At 44.4% G+C, this 6554-nt stretch overlaps 1 long non-coding RNA gene across 1 annotated transcript; it reads right to left on the bottom strand.

The window, feature by feature from the left end:
* Nucleotides 1-2005: 2005 nt before the first annotated feature.
* On the bottom strand, nucleotides 2006-6495 carry LOC144583752 (uncharacterized). Its single transcript, XR_013537672.1, has 2 exons — nucleotides 4189-6495; nucleotides 2006-3049 (listed from the first exon to the last, which is right to left on the bottom strand). It is a non-coding gene; the product is annotated as an uncharacterized LOC144583752 (long non-coding RNA).
* Between the last annotated feature and the right edge of the window lie 59 nt (nucleotides 6496-6554).

Below are 6554 nucleotides of genomic sequence, written 5' to 3'. Positions count from 1 at the left end.
GGAGCTGGCCCTTTAAAAAAAAAACAGGCGAGGTTTTTTTTTCACTCCTCTTTTTAATTGGATCGGCACTTCCGGCGCCACCTACCGGCCGGGACGCGTTGGTGCAGGCGCCTGGGCGAAACGACACCGCCACCGCCCATCGGGCCTCAAATGGCCGCGATTTAAATGGCGCATGCGCATACAGGGCTGGAGTTAACATTCCTGCCTCGGTTCCTGTTTTCCGCAGCCGAGTTTAACCCTTTGCACGGGATTCCTGTGGAATGTGGGATTTGTAGTTCATCAAGGCTTTTTCCCCCACCCTTTTTTTTTTACTAGTGCAATAATATTAGAACTTGGAAAAATTATATCCGACTGAAATTCACAGCATCTCCACACACGCACACACAAAACAATCACGTCGCATCTTAAATACTAAGGGCTATATTTTAATGTCAGATGCCTTAGAGACCATGTGTAATGGTCTTCTCAATTTTCTTTAAGCTGTTCAAATACTTACCTTCCTATATGTGGACCTTCAAACGTCTTTTAGTGGTGGCTGATGTTATTTCATGTTTTGGCAGAGTTCTATCTATCTATCTATCTATCTATCTATCTATCTATCTATCTATCTATCTATCTATCTATCTATCTATCTATCTATCTATCTATCTATCTATCTATCTATCTATCTGTCTGTCTGTCTGTCTGTCTGTCTGTCTATCTATCTATCTATCTATCTATCTATCTATCTATCTATCTATCTATCTATCTATCTATCTATCTATCTATCTATCTATCTATTATTTCTTCCTTTAAAATATTTTCACCCCGCTTTTCTCCTCGTAAAAGACCCGAGGGGTTTACAATAATTAAAGACAACACAGTATTTAAAGTTGAAAACAATTAGTGCACAACGGTGGTTAATGTTATTAAAAGACAATATTTAGAACTGCGAACAGTGAATAAGGAGGCATTTTATATCATTAACAAGCATTATTAAGGCAAAGATCAATAGGCTTACATTTTTTTAAAAAAGGCCACTCTGAGAAATGTAAAACACAAATGGAAAATACAAGTAGAACTAAATCAAAGCACTGATGCATAACAGTCTTACTTAAAATTCACACACAGGTAGCTGGTTACTGAGGGAAGCCTGATTTTATTGCTGATTTTTTGTTGAAACTAGTGTCCAGAGGCCGCTGTTCCTCTCTAGTATTTCCTGATGGTGTGGGGGAGAGGGAAGGAATTGTACAATCTTACCATAGTGGTAAATGGGGAAAGGAGTACGACAAGGCTGTATCTTGTCCCCCAGCTTATTTAACTTATATGCAGAATACATCATGCGAAAGGCTGGACTGGAGGAATCCCAAACCAGAATTAAGATTGCCGGAAGAAATATCAGCAACCTCAGATATGCAGATGATACCACTCTGATGGCAGAAAGTGAAGAGAACCTCTTAATGAGGGTAAAAGAGGAGAGCGCAAAAAATGGTCTGAAGCTCAATATATTAAAAAAAACTAAGATCACGGCCACTGGTCCCACCACCTACTGGCAAATAGAAGGGGAAGTTATGGAGGCAGTGACAGATTTTATTTACTTGGGCTCCGTGATCACTGCAAATGTTGACAGCAGCCACAAAATTAAAAGATGCCTGCTTCTTGGGAGGAAAGCGATGACAAATCTAGACAGCATCTTTAAAAGCAGAGACATCACCTTGCCGACAAAAGTCGGAATAGTCAAAGCTATGGTTTTTCCAGTAGTGATGTATGGAAGCGAGAGCTGGACCCTAAAGAAGGCTGACCTTGGATGCTTTTGAATTGTGGTGCTGGAGGAAACTCTGGACTGCAAGGAGAACTAACCTATCAATTCTAAAGGAAATCAACCCTGAGTGCTCACTGGAAGGACAGAACCTGAAGCTGAGGCTCCAAGACTTTGGCCATCTCATGAGAAGAGAGGACTCCCTGGAAAAGACCTTAATGTTGGGAAAGTGTGAAGGCAAGAGGAGAAGGGGACGACAGAGGCCGAGATGGTTGGACAGGGTCACCGAAGCAACCAACATGAATTTGACCCAACTCCGGGAGGCCGTGGAAGACAGGAGGGCCTGGTGTGCTCTGGTCTATGGGGGTCACGAAGAGTCGGACATCACTTAATGACTAAATAACAACAAACAACCATAGTGGCATGTGCAAAACCAAGACAGGCTCTCACCTACATCAATAAGTGACCCTGCTAGGAGTCGTGTTCCCTGGTTGAATATGTGATACTGCAGATCATGTACTGTGCTTTCTACCTTAATCAGTGTTCACATGTGTAGGAAAAGATGAATATGACTGGGTAACACAGTATGGTTAAAGCATAAAGAGGCAAAAACTCTAGTGTGTGTGTGTGTGTGTGTGTGTGAGAGAGAGAGAGAGAGAGAGAGAAATCTGAGCATCTGCTGCAAAAGGAGAACATACAAGATCAAAGACAAAAAAAGCACAAGACAAACTCTGAGCATACACAGAGTGCATCCTGTGGTCTATCCAGAAACCAACATCCATTCTCAAACATCTGGGATGAGTTAAAGAAGGGTGGTCTTCCTGTGTCCTCTCAAAGCCTCTCCACCTCGCAGTTTAGCAAGAAATTTGTGTTGAGATCTCCGGAGTAGCAGCCACATTTTTATATTATTTGCACTAGCGTACAATCGTACTATTTTTAGGGTGCTAACACGGGGCCTTTCTCCTTCCACTCGTGCTGTGCAGGCGGATGTGAATTCCCGCCTGGCAGATACAGAACTAGGGCAGTAAGTGTTTTGAATTAATTAATCTAGAATAACTGGGTGTATCCGCCACATGGTCTGTCTTTGTTTTTCTTTCATTCTTTTCTCTCTGGTTATTTTTTTTTCCCCTCCCCTCCCCATCCCATGGAAATTGGATTGCTTTCTCTTGGTCTCCAGACATGGTTCCTGGCGTTTACATTTTGCTGATCTTAGATATATATATATATAAAAGGTTTCCCACTTCCGCTTTCCTCTGGCGTGCTCTTTTTCTTCTCTTTTGATGGCTGGCATCCAGGACGCCTGGGTTCGCTCTGGGGGAAAAGAGAAATAGGCTTCAGCGTCCACACAGGTCTCATTTCCTGCTACCTGGGAGGAAGGCATTATCCTTCAGGGTGGGATCATGGATGTCCTATAAGGGGAAGGTCAGGGCTGGCGGGGCAGGATTCCTGAGGGCTGGTAAAATGGGGGGGCGGAGGAGGAAAAAGGGAGCAGAAGGGGGGGAATCCCAAATTTTCTGATTTTTGAGGGATTCGTCGGAGAAGAAAGAGGCGACTCGGGAATGATTATGGCCCTTTTTCCACGGAGGAGAGAAAATTTTACGACTCTCTGCGCGTCTGTCCCTTGAGCTTAAGATGGACTATGGGGATTCATGAAAAAATAAGTGTGTTTGTGTGTGTGGGGGGGAACCTACACATGGTTTTCTTCCATACACACACCCCTGCTGCTTTTATCTTTTTTTGCCGAAGATCTGGACGGAAAAGGCCAAAAGAGAAGGAAGGGGAGGTTTCTAATTCAGCAAAATCTTAACTCTGCTGAGTCAACTGTAGGATTGTCTGGTGTCCCCCCCCCCCAATGGAGGGAGACGGAAAAGGATTAGAAAAAGGGATGGGGTGGGGGAGAGAAAACAGATGGGCAAAAATGTGCTGAGAGAGGGAATAAGCCCACATCCTATGGCCTTATTCCTCAGGGACTTAGCTGCTTCTTCTCCCCCCCCCCCCCCAAAAAAAAAACCTTTTTGCTTTCCTTCCTATATCAGCCCTTTTCCCAGCCACCGAAGACCTGGCCCCATTCTGAAAAGTTTTTATCCCCCCCCCCCCCGGAGGAATCACACTTCAGAACGAACATGAGTCTCCTGCTTTCTACTCCAAACAAGAAAGCTCTCTCCGGCTTCTCCATGCCCCCCCCCCAGATGTGGGTCGGGGACGATGGGACTTCTGGTCAGCCCCTAGATTAGCCACGAAGGAAAACGAGCTCATGCTTAGGGCCCCGACAAGGGGAGGGTCTTCCACAGAGATTTTTTTCCTGTGTTGGATTGATCATGGTGCAAAGAGTACACCCTCTTTAACAACCCACCTCCCTTCCCTCCATGAACCCCCCCCAAAAAAACCCACCTCCCTACCTAAAGCAATTGAGTATGAACCAGTAAAAACTAAAAAAGATAAAGGCTCACCTAGCGAGAAAACTCATGTTTTGAGTGAAATGATCAATCATCATCATCTCTTGGTGTTTTTATTTTATTTCCACTTCTATATTTTGGGAGGCTGGATGGGGATAAAGATCGAAATAGCTGCTGGTCTTTTAGACTCATGGCCTTTGAACTACGTATATACAGGTGCAAGCCAAATAACAGCAACTGTTAAAAACACCCCAAAAGGGGTTTTAAGATCTTGTTTGAGCTTTCCAGTTTACAGATTCTGACAAAACCGGCCCATCAGAATTAGGCAAAGGTGGATGGCTCTATCAGTATCCTGGGGATTCTGGGAATTGTAGTCCACAATGGATTTTTTCCCCCCAACTGCTACTGCCAGTCTTGCCTTTTCTGATCAGGAAGGGATCCCGTTTGATTTGTTTTGGGGTCATTTCCTTGTCTGCTAGTCTTCCCACCCCAGCATAGCCTCTATAATGCACCAGAATCATGTAGAATTTGATCGGGACATGGAAGGACACAATCTGGAACAGATGTTCTTTGCATGCTAATGACAGATGCTCTTAAAGATGGTGATAGCAACAGCAGCAAAAAAAATCTTAATGACTATAACAACAGACTACAAAATTGGACATGATAGGGTGCACTGGTCATTATGAAAATAACAATAATAAATTGCCAGTCTCCAAAAACCCATGGGAACATCAGGTAGAGGAGGTATCAGAAAATGAAGAAGTCAAGGTCTTGTGGGATTTCTGGATCCAAACGAATAGACACCTAAACATAACACACCAGGCGTAGTAGTGATTGAAATGTCTGAATAATAGACATTGCAATTCCAGGGGATGCCAGAGTTGAAGATTAAGAATTGGAAAAGCTACCGTAGTATAGAGACCTGGCCGTTGAAACGTCTCGCTTGTGGATGAAACACACTTCCGTGGTCCCTGTCGTCATCGGGGCTTTGGGAACAATATCAAGAAACTTCACACAGTACTATAAGCAGTTGCAGGTTTTGGAAATAACATCCTCAGAGCTTCAAAATATTAGGAACAGTATATATACTATGTTGATATTTAACAGATACTTAGTTTTGTTTTTGTTAAAACTTGTATCAACAACAACAATACTGTGTTTCCACGAAAAAATGGCAGGGTCTTATATTATGTTTTGCTCGAAAGAAAGCATTAGAGCTTATTTTCAGGGGATGTTTTATTTTTTTCATGTATAACCACCTACATTTATTCAAATACAGTCGTCATATTCTGGTTGCTGCACAAGAGTGGAGGGTGGGGTTTCGCTTAACTAGGGCTTATTTTTGGGGTAGGGCTTATATGACGAGCATCCTTAAAAATCATACAAGGGCTTATTTTCATGTTAGGTCTTATTTTTGGGGAAACAGGGTAATTAAAACTGTTGTTGTTGTTGTTATTATTATTATTATTATTATTATTATTATTATTTTAACCCACAGCACCACCACATCCCTTTAGCACAAGAGACGTGCTAAATTCTGGGTGTGAGCTATCTGCTTCAGTGGGGTTGGACTTGATGACCCCTTAGGGTCCCTTCCAGCCCAGCCGTTCTCCGATTCTGTGCCCTAAGGGCAGCCCCTGGGTAGCCCTAGCAGTGGCATTTGACAGGGGAGCGAGTGGACAGATGATGGAGGCGAGCCCTAAGCTGACTTTATCCGTGTCATTGTTTAATTAATTATTTAATGACTTAATTTTTATTTATGCGCGCGCACACACCCAGACGCACGCCCCCAATCAAATACAGTTTAACATAACAAAGAACAGAAACAGCAAAAATACAAACTCAGAGCCTTTAAAAAAAATACTGTACACCAAACATTAAAACATTCCTTCAGCTTGGGTCCGTGGGGCGGCAAGCAAGGCACGGCCGAACCTTTTATTCCGGGGAGGGCCCTCGGAGGACGAGCCCCGTTCCCAAAAACGGAAAGAAAGAGGGGAAAAAAAAACCCCAAATCAAAACAAACAAACAAAACAGGGATAGTGCTGGAAGACGAGACTCCCAGGTCGGGAGGACCATAGGGGGGAAGCTTCTTTCCACCCGCGTCGCCTGCTTAGAAAGCGCAGCCCTACGGGGGTTCAAAGTAGTCTCCCCATCCGCCCCGACCCGGGGGGCGGGGCGGATCGGGACTACAACACCCATCATCCCCCGTCCGAAAGGCGCTATTATTATAGCAGGACGGAGTTCTCCGATTTCTCTCCCGTTTTCCTGCCCTCTTCTTCTTTTCCCCCATGTGTTTTTTCCCCCCCCCCTGAAACCAGGAGGAGCCCGATCCCCCTTCCCGGCTACCCTTCCCTGGGAGGGGAGTTTCCCTTCCCTCCTTCCCCTCCCCAAACCTCTCCGCCCCCAAACCTCTCCGC

This window comes from Pogona vitticeps, chromosome 6 (genome assembly GCF_051106095.1).
Source record: "Pogona vitticeps strain Pit_001003342236 chromosome 6, PviZW2.1, whole genome shotgun sequence".
NCBI lineage: Eukaryota > Metazoa > Chordata > Lepidosauria > Squamata > Agamidae > Pogona > Pogona vitticeps.
This window is presented reverse-complemented; position numbering and strand designations above follow the sequence as displayed.